This window comes from Lissotriton helveticus, chromosome 5_1 (assembly GCF_964261635.1).
Source record: "Lissotriton helveticus chromosome 5_1, aLisHel1.1, whole genome shotgun sequence".
Classification (NCBI taxonomy): Eukaryota; Metazoa; Chordata; class Amphibia; order Caudata; family Salamandridae; genus Lissotriton; species Lissotriton helveticus.
Genome location: NC_136065.1, coordinates 290,358,498 through 290,374,109, shown reverse-complemented (window position 1 = coordinate 290,374,109; position 15,612 = coordinate 290,358,498).

Sequence of the window (15,612 nt, the reverse complement as noted above, 5' to 3'; positions counted from 1 at the left end):
CCTACCTGGCTGCCAAGACTTGGAACTCCCTTCCGACCCACCTCCGCCTGACCCAGGACCACCTCGCCTTCAGGAAGCAGCTCAAGACCTGGCTGTTCGAGCAGTAGCGGACCCCCCCCCCAGCGCCTTGAGACCCTCCGGGTGAGTAGCGCGCAATACAAATGCTCTGATTGATTGATTGATGTATGTAGATGTTAAAGTGTGCTCTACAAAAATAATTTTAGGTGAAAATGTACCTATCTGTTTTATTAAAGGTCATTAAGTCCGTTGCGCCCAATTGGCGATGAACTGAACCTGTGAATGAAGAAAGGTCAAATAAACCATGATGTAAATACATGTTCAATAAACACTGTGTAAATACACAGGAGGGTAACAAGGAGCAAAAATAAGGTCCAGGAACCCTAAAAAGAAAAGGAAAAAAAAAACGAACAAACACATAGACTGGGACACACATTAATGGTCTCTGAAGATCTCCAAATGATTCCATGAGATGAAAAAACATAAAGGTAATACATAGTAAAACATAGATGTATATAGCTTACTTATAGTAATGGGCCAAATAGCCTCATGAGCCAGAAGCGTAGTATTGGGGGTTTCCTGTTCTGCCCAGTGTGGCAACCTGTGAGGTATTCAAGGAACTGAGTTTAAGCATTAAGAGCCGTAGATCCTGGTAAGGGTTTTAGGCAGATGTAAAACTTCCAAACACACACAAACACTCACGGTTACTGCAAGGCCTGGTTGGCTCTCATCCCCTCAACGCGGCTCCGACGAAGTGTCGGTCAAGTCAGAGGTAAGCCCTTTTATAGTGTTTCACCCGTTACTAATTGTCCCTTCATTGGAAAAGGAAACAGCCCATACATGGACTTGCCCCTTCGATTCCGACCCGCTTCTGCGCCGGTTGAGCAGGGTGTTTCCCCAGCAGTACGCGTGTATGCGGAGGGGAGACATTAACCGCCGGCGCATGCGCATGGCGGTAGTGTCTTAGTGAACGCTCAGGAGGGAGTTTGGTAGTAACTCGCGCATGCGCGGGAAATGCTTGGTAGTCACTCGCGCATGCGTGGGAAACGCTTATCTCTTATTGCAGTGTTGTGAGCGCAATATAGAAATCCTCATCTTTGAGCACACTATAGTTAGGAAAAAGGGGTTTGATTTGATTTGACAGCGTAGTTGTGGCAGGTATAAACGATAGGTAGGTATGTATAATTACACATTTTTGGGGGTGCATTTCGATTTCTCAAGATGACATTCAGAGGAGTATTTATGACACTTAGTTAAATGATGTCCAAGGTAGACAGGCCTGTATTTTAACATAATTGGCTCCATAGGATGGAGTCATTTAGCCCCGTGACATCTGAGCCCAAACGAAATACCCATCTCTGTTCTTTTTCAAACAGACCTCTTTCTGAAGGCAGTTGTTCAATTACAGTCCAATGTATCTCGTTCACACAGTGCTGTGCCTCTAGAAAGTGTGATGCCATTTTCGTTGTCTGTTTTTTGCACCTCACATTGCTTTTGTGCTCATTGATTCTGGTTTTTACAGCACGTGTCGTCATCCCCACATACTCTTTTCCACAGGGGCATGTGATAAGGTACACAACGTTTCTGCTGTTACAGTTTGTGACTGCACGTTGTTCCCATCTTGTGCCATTTCTGAATTCGAGAGTTAGGCTTTTCTCAGTGAGGTGGCAATTATTACAATTCCCACACGGGTAATGCCCATGTAGATCTTGCAGCCTTGTCTGTTGGATTACATTGGTGTGGGGTCTCGTGTGCACCAAGATATCTTTTAAGTTTCTTCCTCTCCTGTGGGCGAAAATGGGTTTTTCTAAGTCTAGATTCCCACTTGTCAGAATTCGCCAATGTTTATTCACCAGCTTAGAGATCTGGTTTGAGACGGAGCTGTATGTCGTGACACAGACTGTTCTGTTTTCTGTTTCTTCTTTTGGAGGATTGTCTTCCAGGAGGGCTTCCCGGTTATTATTGCGGGCCCTTCTCATCGCCTGGTTTATGATTTTGTTTGGATATTTCCTTTGTTGCAATTTCTTGCTTAGGTCTAGGGCTTGGGATTTGTACTTTCCCACATCGCTGCAATTGCGGCGTAGGCGTAGGAACTGTCCATATGGTAAGTTCTCTCTTAGGTGAAGAGGATGAAAACTGTCAAACCTAAGGAGGCAGTTCCTAGCCGTAGGTTTAAAATGTGTCTCAGTTTTTAAGTGACCTGCCTCATGGTAAATGTTCAAGTCCAGGAAAACCATTGATTCATTGGACATTTGGTGGGTAAATTTCAGGAAGTTGTTCTGATTGTTGATCCACTGCATGAAGTCCATGACAGATTGGCTATTCCCTTCCCAGATGACCAAAATGTCATCGATATAGCGCCTCCAGGAGAGGATCTTACTCCTGAATGGATTGTTTTGGTGCAGGATTTTGGTGGTTTCCAAATGGTGTACATAAAGACCTGCCAGGCTCGGCGCAAATGTGCTGCCCATGCTCGTCCCATGACGTTGTAAGTAAAGGGTTCCTTCATACTCAAAGAAGTTCTTGGTACGGGCCAACGAGATACATTCCATCACTACTCCACGTGGGGTATGATAGTTCCATTGTTTACTGTGTAATACTTCCTCAATAATGAGGAGAGTTTCGTCGTGTGGCAGGTCACTTAAAAACTGAGACACATTTTAAACCTACGGCTAGGAACTGCCTCCTTAGGTTTGACAGTTTTCATCCACGTCACCTAAGAGAGAACTTACCATATGGACAGTTCCTACGCCTACGCCGCAATTGCAGCGATGTGGGAAAGTACAAATCCCAAGCCCTAGACCTGAGCAAGAAATTGCAACAAAGGAAATATCCAAACAAAATCATAAACCAGGTGATGAGAAGGGCCCGCAATAATAACCGGGAAGCCCTCCTGGAAGACAATCCTCCAAAAGAAGAAACAGAAAACAGAACAGTCTGTGTCACGACGTACAGCTCCGTCTCAAACCAGATCTCTAAGCTGGTGAATAAACATTGGCGAATTCTGACAAGTGGGAATCTAGACTTAGAAAAACCCATTTTCGCCCACAGGAGAGGAAGAAACTTAAAAGATATCTTGGTGCACACGAGACCCCACACCAATGTAATCCAACAGACAAGGCTGCAAGGTCTACATGGGCATTACCCGTGTGGGAATTGTAATAATTGCCACCTCACTGAGAAAAGCCTAACTCTCGAATTCAGAAATGGCACAAGATGGGAACAACGTGCAGTCACAAACTGTAACAGCAGAAACGTTGTGTACCTTATCACATGCCCCTGTGGAAAAGAGTATGTGGGGATGACGACACGTGCTGTAAAAACCAGAATCAATGAGCACAAGAGCAATGTGAGGTGCAAAAAACAGACAACGAAAATGGCATCACACTTTCTAGAGGCACAGCACTGTGTGAACGAGATACATTGGACTGTAATTGAACAACTGCCTTCAGAAAGAGGTCTGTTTGAAAAAGAACAGAGATGGGTATTTCGTTTGGGCTCAGATGTCACGGGGCTAAATGACTCCATCCCATGGAGCCAATTACGTTAAAATACAGGCCTGTCTACCTTGGACATCATTTAACTAAGTGTCATAAATACTCCTCTGAATGTCATCTTGAGAAATCGAAATGCACCCCCAAAAATGTGTAATTATACATACCTACCTATCGTTTATACCTGCCACAACTACGCTGTCAAATCAAATCAAACCCCTTTTTCCTAACTATAGTGTGCTCAAAGATGAGGATTTCTATATTGCGCTCACAACACTGCAATAAGAGATAAGCGTTTCCCACGCATGCGCGAGTGACTACCAAGCATTTCCCGCGCATGCGCGAGTGACTACCAAACTCCCTCCTGAGCGTTCACTAAGACACTACCGCCATGCGCATGCGCCGGCGGTTAATGTCTCCCCTCCGCATACACGCGTACTGCTGGGGAAACGCCCTGCCCAACCGGCGCAGAAGCGGGTCGGAATCTAAGGGGCAAGTCCATGTATGGGCTGTTTCCTTTTCCAATGAAGGGACAATTAGTAACGGGTGAAACACTATAAAAGGGCTTACCTCTGACTTGACCGACACTTCGTCGGAGCCGCGTTGAGGGGATGAGAGCCAACCAGGCCTTGCAGTAACCGTGAGTGTTTGTGTGTGTTTGGAAGTTTTACATCTGCCTAAAACCCTTACCAGGATCGACGGCTCTTAATGCTTAAACTCGGTTCCTTGAATACCTCACAGGTTGCCACACTGGGCAGAACAGGAAACCCCCAATACTACGCTTCTGGCTCATGAGGCTATTTGGCCCATTACTATAAGTAAGCTATATACATCTATGTTTTACTATGTATTACCTTTATGTTTTTTTATCTCATGGAATCATTTGGAGATCTTCAGAGACCATTAATGTGTGTCCCAGTCTATGTGTTTGTTCGTTTTTTTTTTTCCTTTTCTTTTTAGGGTTCCAGGACCTTATTTTTGCTCCTTGTTACCCTCCTGTGTATTTACACAGTGTTTCTTGAACATGTATTTACATCATGGTTTATTTGACCTTTCTTCATTCACAGGTTCAGTTCATCGCCAATTGGGCGCAACGGACTTAATGACCTTTAATAAAACAGATAGGTACATTTTCACCTAAAATTATTTTTGTAGAGCACACTTTAACATCTACATACATGTGAGTAAGGTGAGGATAAGTAGTGCACATCCTTGTCCTGAAGAAGGAGTTTTCTACTCCGAAACATGTCGACGCACTAGTAAGGTTGTTTTACCCTAATCAGTAGAAAACAACCTCTCTCGCACTTTTTAATGATACCAGCCGAAGACTTAATAAATTTTTCTGTACTTACGAGCCAGGTATTTTTTAATATTTCACTTTCACCTCACCACTCACATTTTACTACCCACACACACCAGCACATAGTTCACTTACAGTGCTCCTACGTAGTCGTGAGTCGTAGCACGCCGCATCCCGTAGAGGTTTGCGAAGACCCCGATGATGAAGCATGAGGGGGGTATTTAAACAACACTGGTTGCTCCTCACCACTGTAGTGACAACCGAACCCAACCTAGTGGATTCCTTTTGTTTATGAGTAATATCCGGAACAACAGGAAATTGTGGCACTACAATCTTGTTCACCTCTCGAAGATCAATCACAAACCTATATACAGGTGGCTGAGAACAATCAGTGCGTTTCAAGACGGGCAAAACCGGACTATTGCACACATTACCTCTCGTTTTCTCAATCACATCTTTCTCAATCAGATCATAAATGATCGCTAGCAACGCTCTTTCACCATCACTAGAAATCCTGTACTGTGGAATACGTGGCAGTCTAACATTCGCTTTCAGCGTCACAACATATGGCGGAATCTCCAGGAGACCCACATCATTAGGACCAGTAGCCCAAAGAGTATTAGGCAGGGAGGACAATTCAACTGGGAGTCGGTCTCTCGACAAATACATCGGAGAGATCACTCTCTTACCTAATGTAAGTTGTACTCCCGAAGGAGAACACTGTAGCGTTGCATACAATCTCTTTAAAAGATCCAATCCCAACAAATTCTCACCACAACCTGTCGTCAAAATGAGGGGTGCTTCCAATTCACAAGGCCCAACAGAGAGAGACAAAGGACTAGAAATCGGATTCCTTACCGGGGCGCCAGAAAAACCTACTGAAACATTCATTTTGCCAGACAAAGGTGCTCCAGGGAGTTTAGAGTGCATAATAGAACTCTTCGTAGCACCAGTATCCAACAGAAAAGGCTCTGACACACCTGATGTAATCACCTCAACATAAGGTCCACTCTGATCTACTGGAACTGAAACAACTCCCTCTCTTTGTCTATGGCTGTCCTAGCAATCATTATCGTCCACATTCTCACCTCCGACGTAGTAGTCGTCAGCATAATACTGAGTCGTCCTACCAGCTGCACCATTCTGCTGATCAAAGCAATTCATCGTATTCTGTTGAGGAAAGGAACGTGCATTCTGGGGGAAACCTCCACGTCCCCTACCTCTAGGAGCTTGCTGAACACCTCGACCTCTCACACCAAAAACACCATTCCTGCGCTGTAACAAAACCGGGCAACTACTTTTAAAATGACCCTCTTCCTTACAATATGCACACTGATTAGGGGCTACAGGGAAATGCGATTGAGGAGACTCGAACCTTTGCGAGTTCCTCTGAAACTGCTGAGGTGGCTGATAATCACGCTGGCCACTACGAGGCGGATACGCCTGCTGTAAAAGCACCTTCGTCTTCAACTCTTTAGTCTTCTTCTCTGCTCTATCCTTCTCATCCTTATCTCTATTTTCATAATACTGTGCAGTAGCCAATATCTGTGCTGATGAGGAAACGGCCCAAGAACTCTCGGAATCCTTCAACTTCTTACACAACTCGGGAAGCAAATTATGCACAAATTTATCAACAAACAACCGTTGACCACCTTCAGTACTCATATCTTGACCACTATGGTCAATAAATGTCTCTTCAAACCTGGTAAAGAAATCAGACACATTTTCATCCTTTTTCTGCTTACACGCAGACAATTTATCCCAGTTTAATAGCATAGCCGGCATTAAAGTCTTCATATAAGTAACAATCTTGCCAGGGAGTTCTGCTACTAAAGGCTCAGGTTTAGCACCACCAACTTGTCGCGCATCCTCAGCAGCAAGATTAACCCAAGTATCACCTAGCTCTTGTGCATGATCCGTATGACGAATCAATCCCCATAAGGGCTGTGGGACAACATTCCCAAACAACATGTCTATATCAGCTAAATTCATAATACAGGAGTCTGCAGTCTGTGATAATTCCTTATAATACCCTGCCGGATTTTTACGGGGGTCAGGTAAGGTCTGTTTAAGAACCAGAACTTCAGCTCGCTTCCATGGAACATGTACCCAAACACGCTGAAAATGAGCCGGTACGGCATCAATATTACGACCTACATCAGCCTGAACTGCTTCCTTCCATACCGGAGGAACCTCTCTCATTGGATATTGTCGCACCTTTCTCCTAACAGAAGGATCAGGCTCAAACAACGACTGAGAAGGATCCTCACTTCTAAACGACAACAATGTCGCAACCGCTTTCTCAACATCGGAACCCACTATAGTTCCCTTCGCAAATTCGGATTGTACACGGGACAACTCAGACGGAGTCTGTCCCAAATCACCATCTTCCCATTCCTCACGAAGGAAAGTACACATCTTATCAAAAACATATCTCTGCTTCGGTGCTTCCCATTGACGGAAGACATCCATAACAGAATCTACATCGTATCTTAGAGGGCGAGTCACCCATTTACGCGCCAAATGACCCAATACTTCCCGCTCTCTAGAATCAGGCAGTTGACTACGCAACTGTTTACGCTCTGAAACAGGGATCATACTTAATGACCTAAAGAAAGGAGATAAAAGACTGGTAACAGTATCAGTCATTCTCTGTCGAACAGAAGGAGAAGTTGACAGGACAGGAGATAAAGCGGATTGAGAAAAGATTAATGTAGGAGCAGAAACAGAGGAGGCAGCGAGAACAGGCGAAAAAGTCGTAGGAAGTAAAGGCGGAGCAGGTATCAAAGTCGGTGGCAGGCCTTGAGAAGGCTGCACTAGAGGAGTAGGAGCCAACTGAAGAGGAGCTGGCGGCTGTGGAATAACAGGAGGCAAAACAACCGGAGGTTGCGCAACTAAATGTTGCGGACGTGCTCTAGCACTCTGCATATAAGGGGGTGGTGAACTCAACAACTGTGACATTAAAGGATCTTTCTGAAGTTCCTTCGCTGCATCTTGCTGAAGAAGCGGCAAAGCTGGATAGTATACGTTGCCTGTGCAACTGCTCACTCGTTTATTCCTCTTCGTTATCTTTAAATTGTATAGCAGCCTGCATTATCGAAACACCTTTTTCTCTTTTATTCATCTTTGCTAATTTAATTCCTCTCTGTTTGGCTTCCTTTCGCCATAGGCGGAAAGAGTCAAACATCGCCGGCCGGGCTTTCTTCTTGAAGAGTCTAACTTCTAGATTATCTAAAATCTCGGTGTCGTAGCTACCATATTGGGGCCACTTTAAGACACCGTCCTTCCTAGTGTAGCGGATCCATACTTCATTATACGTGATAGGACCCACGCCATGTTTTACGTAAAGCTCATATGTTGGAGTTCCAATTGGAGGAACCGGACACGAATCTTCCAATCGGGAGTCCCTATTTCGCCCACAACAAAACACATTTTCAAGTCTGCTAATACCAGGCATCTTCGCTCACTAGTCTAGCTTCAAACTTCAAAGGATTATCGAATACGATAGTCTCGTGAATACACGAGTCCCTCGGCTTTGGTACTTGCAAGTTCCAAATCAAAGATCCCAAGGGGATACCCAAAACTAAGGACTGGGAGACGCTCCACTCATACTTAACTGAGGTATCGATGACATCACCAGAAGACCCGTCTATCGTCTCGCTCTACAAATCGTCTAAGGGCTCAAGACAGGGCGACAGTCAGGGCAGCAGTCCTTCGTAGCCCTCGGAAAGCGGGGAACCTCGCAGCAAAGACTTTCGGACCACGACGACATACAGGGGCCGATGAAGTGGTTGGCCTTCCTCCAGAATTTTCACACGAAGCTCCTCACGATCTTCAGGCTTGGACCGGTACCGCTGAAGTCGCCCTACGTTGGGCGCCAAGTGAAGAACCTGGTTTTTAGAACCCAGCGGCGCCAGGGATAACGCCCGAAGTCTTCGGATTCCCCAGTCTCGGCATACAGAGATACGGGACTCTTCTAGGTGGCGTCAAAGATCAAATTTATTGGCTGCAACCAGTAACAGAAGTCCACGAAGTACAATGACGTATATTCGTAGGAGACTGCTCAACTTTACAAAGCCAGTCAACCCTTTTTATACAAAATATTGTGCTTCAGGCAAACATTCCTTATTTACAATCAACCAATCCCATGTGTATACGACAAAAAGCATTGCGTGACAAACCCACATTTCATTGTCCAGCCCACCATCAATTATTGGTCTAACCCAACATTCTTCATCAGACAAGTCGATCGAAACCCATCATAAAATCGGTCACCTCCCCATCGTAAACAGGCCATAAAGAAAGGAGCAGAGACACGTGCAAGTAAGATAAGACATAGTTGTGTGTAATAAAAGGTTAATAATGTCCTGTGCCTTGATCGCTAATCTTGATCAGCTACTGGGAAAAGAACTGGCCTAACAAGTTTGGCCTCGGGCAATGAAGTCAGCTTGCCCAGGTCACACAAGAGTCAGCTAAAGGTGTACGTGTCTCAAGAACTCGTTCGGCCGCAGTCATCGGCCTATGTGACGGCAACCACAAAATGGCTGCCGTACACAAAATGGAACCCAAGGGTTCAGAACGGAATCCCTTATTTCGTAATGAATCCATCACTCGAACATGGCGAAAACACTCGTACATAATATACTCGCCATTCTCGGTCTGCTGACACCAGATTCGTCACGATACGACAACCTTTATTGAACGGGTTCAGAATCTCGGAACCTCAATATATGACCTCATTTTTGAAAATGCCCTGGATTGTCTATTAATTCCGGAAATATGGCTCAGAGACTGGTCCAATCCGGATATAGTTCAGGCTTTGCCTTTGGGCTTTTTAATTCAGAGGTTAGATAGACCTCTCCAACGGGGAGGGGGACTGGCGATTATCCATCGGGACTCTCTGAAATGCACCACTACGGAACTATCAGATATTAAAGGGGCAGAATGTCTGGAATTCAGGCTCCAGGCCCACAACTCTTTTACCTTCGCTGGGGGTTTTGATATATCGCCCACCGGGACAAGTGACTCAGTTTTTAGAAAGTATAGGGGAAGTTCTGACTAGCCTCTCTCTTAAATCTGCCAATTTCACCTTATTGGGAGATTTAAATCTTCACTTGGATAGCATTAATGATCCAAATGTGAAGTCTCTTAAAGATATTCTTCAAGTTGTGGAGCTGTCGATTTTAACAGTGGAATCCACACATAAAGCGGGGCATATTTTAGATTGTATTAGTTCAAATCTAGATACAATGAAGGTCGAATCCCCTCTGACTACTTGGTCGGACCATAAATTTATTGCTTTCAGCCTTAAAACTGATGGCAAGAAGGCGATGAAGATGGTCATACCTGAAAATAGGACGCCTACCCCGTGCTGGGGGAAAATTATATAACACCCAGACCTTAACACCTGGGTGAAGGAAAGTAGACCGCTATCAGTGGGGAATGCGACCATGGATAATCAGAGCTACGAGGGCTGGATGAGGAATATAGGAGAAAGGATCAAATCTCGGGGGACAAAGGTTAAACCAAGACAAGGGAAAATATCGGCTCATTGGTTCACTTGCACACTAAAAGATACGTTAGGAAAAGTGTGAGTCCTAGAGCGGACATGGCGCCGACACTATTACTGTAATGATCAGGAGGCCTATAAAACAGCCAGAAGAGCTTCCCATGCAGCTATTAAAGGCTCTAAAGTAATTTACTATACAAACCTGATTGAAGCCTCTAAAAATAATCAAAAGGAAATTTTCCAAATTGTCAACAATTTAGGAACCCCAAAATACTTTCACAAGAAATTACCCCATCTCAGGCCCTCTGTAATGAGATAGTAACCTTCTTTAAACAGAAGGTCATGAATCTCACCAAAGATTTTCCCCAGGTTAATCTGGAAGTGTCAAAGGAATCGTACAATCCTCAAAATAAAAAGCCACACTCGGTAGTGTGGGAAACCTTCACTCCGATCACCTTGGAGGAATCCTCCAAAGTTATATCTAAAATTAAGTCAGGATCACCATTTGATCCGTGTCCGCCGGCACTGTTAAAAGCCATAACAGTGGAGGTCAACCCTTTGATTAATTCAATTCTTAATTCATCACTTCAAACAGGGGAGATCCCAGCCTGCTGGAAAGTTGCTGCCGTAAGACCCTTACAGAAAAAAGCATTACGAGATCCCACAGTTTTATATAACTTACGGCCTATCTCGCTTCTCCCGGCTATCTGTAAAATGGCAGAAGCCTGTGTTAATAAGCAGCTGGTGGCTTATTTGGAGGAGAATCATATTCTTCATCCTAATCAAGCCGGTTTCAGAGCCCATCACTCTACAGAATCTGCACTACTGTACACCATAGAGACCATCAGAGCTGCACTGGATCAGTGCAAGAGGGCTGTCCTGATCGTGCTAGATCTTTCTGCAGCGTTTGACACGGTGTGCCATGCTATCCTATTACATCGCCTTATGAGTGTTGGCATAGGGGGCACCGTGTCAAGGTGGTTCACAAACTTTTTGAAGGACAGAAGGCAGATTACTATGCTAGGCCAGTTCTGTTCTGAGGAGATGGTGGTTCGGTCTAGGGTACCGCAGGGCTCCAGTTTGAGCCCCATTTTATTTAATCTGTATATGGTCCTTCTGATCGAGCTCATCGCCTCCTTCGGCATTAGCACTATAGCGTATGCCGACAATACTCAACTGGGCTTAGCCCTTGATGAAGACCCAGAAATCGCCGAAAAGACCCTAAAAGAGTGTCTTATGGCGACTTTTGCCTGGATGAAAAATAACCATCTGAAATGCAATTCGGCCAAAACAGAAATTGTGCCGTTTGGTCACAACAATCTCTTCTCTCCCCAGAGTTGTTGGCCAAGAGAGGAAGAACCCCCGCCCAATACCATCGTGGCAGCACGAAATTTGGGCATAAAATTTGACGAGACTCTCTCGTTTAAACAGCAGGCTAAGGAAGTGGCAGGATCATGTTTAAACATCATAAAGGGTCTTAGGAAATTCTTTGATCTCCTACCCTTATCTGCCAGGCGTACTGTTGCAGTGGCACTGATTACATCCAGACTTGATTCCTGCAACAGCCTGTATGCAGGGGTAAATAAATCTGCCCTGCATATACTGCAGTTGGTCCAGCATGCTACAGCAAGACTGGTGCTTAGATGGCCAAGGAAATCTTCAGCCTCTGCCGCACTGAAGGAGCTTCACTGGCTTCCTATACAGAAACGTATCCTGTTTAAGGTGTTGACGATTGCCTTTAGGGCTTTTCATAAGCATGGCCCTTTATACCTTTCTAAATATTTTAACAGATATTACCCCACTCGAGAACTTAGATCCACTACAGCCAACTTAATGAGTGTCCCAAAATTCAAACTGATGACAAAGGGAGGAAAGTCCTTGGCAGTATTAGGCGCTAAGGCATGGAACATGCTGCCTCCTCAACTGCGTACTATTACACCCGAAAAAAAGTTCAAGAAATTCCTCAAGACATGGATCTATAGTCTAGAAGACTCAGTCTGCAAATCGTTGGTTTAATCACCCTGATTGAGAACTCTATTTCCGTCCATCTTTAGCATATGAGTCCAAGCGCCAAGATGCTCCCTGGAGTGGTAGTGCGCTATATAAATGCCTATCACTTCACATCACATATTACAAGTTATTAGCAATACCTCATACAGAACGGAAAAAGAGAAGAAAATGGAAGTATAGAGATCAAGAAGAAGAGAAACATAGGTTACACATAATTAGTTGCTTGCGAGATCTCTTAACTTCTAGGTATTATACAGGTTCGAGAAGTTAGTTCAATATGCCCTCCTTCTAGTTAAGTCACCGGATTCATGTCCCTTATTCTAAATGTACAGAGAGTTCTTCGTCAAAGTTCATCCCTTTTAGGATCTTTGTCTTAAGCCTAATAATATACCGGGACTCTAGTTGGTGCAATTTTCTTGTGCGGTTTCCGCCACGTTCATTTGGCATGATAGTATCAATCCCGTAGTAGTTCATGGCCCGCCAGTCTCCATTTTGACACAGGATCATGTGTTTGGCTGTTGCATATGCGGTATCTTTATTCTTAACCGCCCGGATGTGCTCCAAAATGCGCTTCTTTAAAGGACAGATGGTACTGCCGATGTATTTTTGGCCACATTTGCACTCAATGATGTAAATCACATACTGTGTGGTACATATTATTTTGTGATTTAATGTCATTATGTTCCCATTTGGTTCTGTAATCGATTTCATATTCTTGCCGATTTTGCAAGCCTTACAAGAGTTGCATCTGGTAAAGCCGTTCTGTTGTTCCACAAGCCAATTTGTTGGTTCTTTCCTTTTAAAATGGCTATTTACTAGCATGCCCTTCAAAGATCTTGTTTTTCTATATGTTACTGTCGGTTTAGGGCCAATCAACTTTCCTATGTCAGGATCCTTAGCAATTAGGTGCCAATGCTTTCTGATTTTACTCATAATTGTTCCACTTTCTTTGCTATATGTTGTTATAAATATAGGTATCGTCTGGTTTTCTGTTTGGTCCGATTTGGTTTTTGATATTAGGGTTTCAGCTCTTGTTACACAGTCTATTTTCATCTCATTTCTCTTCAAAATGTAATCATGGTAACCTCTTTGTCTGAATCTATTCATGGTTTCTTGGATTTTGTTTTCTGCATCTTCTGGTTGTGAGCAGTTCCGTTTCATCCGCATGAGTTCTCCATACGGGATGCTGTTCAGGAGGGGTTTGGGATCAAAGCTTGTTCCATGTAGGACACTGTTCATTGATGTTTCCTTCCTATAGAGTGTTGAATGAATTTCATCATTTTTAATGATCACCAGTGTGTCAAGAAATGGAAGTTCCGGTCTGCTCATTTGGCACGTGAAGGAAAGACCGACTTGGTTGCTGTTCAGTTTGGTGTAATATTCTTGGAATTGTGTCTCACTTCCATTCCATATTAAAAACAAGTCGTCAATATAACGAACCCATAGGATAATTCTCTCCAGATCGTCTTGGTTTTCCACATCCTAGGCCACTGTCTTCTCCCACCATCCCATCGTTATGTTCGCATAGTTCACGGAAAATGAAATGCCTATGGCTGTTTCACATAACTGCATAAATAGTTCTTTGTTAAAGCAAACAATATGGTTGGTAAGGCGCATCTCGATCATTGTTAGTAGCATCTGTGCATGTTTCATTTCAGATACTTTCCTTTGTTTCAAAAAGTAGTGACAGGCCTTCGGGCCTATCTCGTGTCGTATTGATGTATAGAGCGAGACTGCGTCTATGGTTAACATTAAGTATTGATTATTCCAGACGGTACAATTTAAGATCCGCAAAAAGTCTCCAGTGTCTCTGATGTACGAGCTCATGCTCCTTGCTATTGGGGCAAGAAATTGGTCGACATATTCTGACATGTTCTCGTATAATGAATTGCATGAGGAGACAATAGGCCTCCCCGGGGGGTGGATCAGTGTCTTGTGTATTTTGGGTAAAAAGTATATGGTTGGGATAACCGGGAAATCATTGACTAGAAATTTTAGCTCATCGTCGCTTATTAGATTTTCATTACGCCATTTAGTTAGTTTATTTTGTAGATCCAATACCATTTTATTTATTGGGTTGTTCGTTAATCTGCCATAATTAGTGGTGTCATTCAGTTGCCTGTATGCTTCAGAGAGATCATCTTGGGTATTCATTATTACCGTGTTGCCACCCTTGTCCGCAGGTTTTATGGTCAGATCATTGTTCTCTTTTAAGCTCTTGATGGCTTCACGTTCTTTTTTACTGAAATTTTCTCTTTTATTCTCATGCCTGGTATTTGATAGTTTGTCCAACTCTTCTATTATGGCTTCACTAAATTGGTCAAAGTGATTCCCAGGTGGTAAAACTTGGCAATATCTTGATTTCCTTTTTAAACCACTATCCACTCTATTGTCTATTTCCATAGCTAGTTCATTCAGAAATTCTTCTTCCGTCATGTCATTCTTGTATATATATATATATATATATATATATATATGGGCCCAATACTGAGGACAGAAGCTTTATTCAGGGTCATGCGGCATTGTAAAAGCTTCCCAGTTCCAACATGTTTTGGCGGGTGGGCCTTGATCACGGAAGGAAGCCAACCACCAAGTGCGTTAATGCACGCATTTTAAATGTTATGTCACGTGATTTGCTGTGAAATTACATGTTCCATAATGCACTTGGAGCGTCACTGTATGCTGTTTACATCTTTAGACAGTTCTTATTCTTGTGGCACCGCTGATGCCGTGCTCACTGCATGTTGCCAGTGCATTTGATCTTTAAATAAAGTACAGTCACGTGAAAAGCAAAATGCTCAATGTTCTTAGACCCCGTCCAAAACTCGAGTCCCCAGCACGATCAGTGTGAAGTACTCCTCACTGAATCCCTTCCAACGCTGCACCATGATTCGCTGTGTTAGCATACCTTTCGTAGGTTCCAGTGCAGCGAGTGGGCCATGCTCCATATTTCAACATCCAAGAACAATCCTCCGAAATGGAGCCCCCGGCCCTTCAGGGCGGCCTCTTTCAGCGGGCATGGAGAAGCCTGTCAAACCATCGAACCATGAAACACAAACAGAGGCCCAATACTGAGGACAGAAGCTTTATTCAGGGTCATGCGGCATTGTAAAAGCTTCCCAGTTCCAACATGTTTCGGCGGGTGGGCCTTGATCACGGAAGGAAGCCAACCACCAAGTGCGTTAATGCACGCATTTTAAATGTTATGTCACGTGATTTGCTGTGAAAATACATGTTCCATAATGCACTTGGAGCGTCACTGTAATGATGTTTGCATCTTT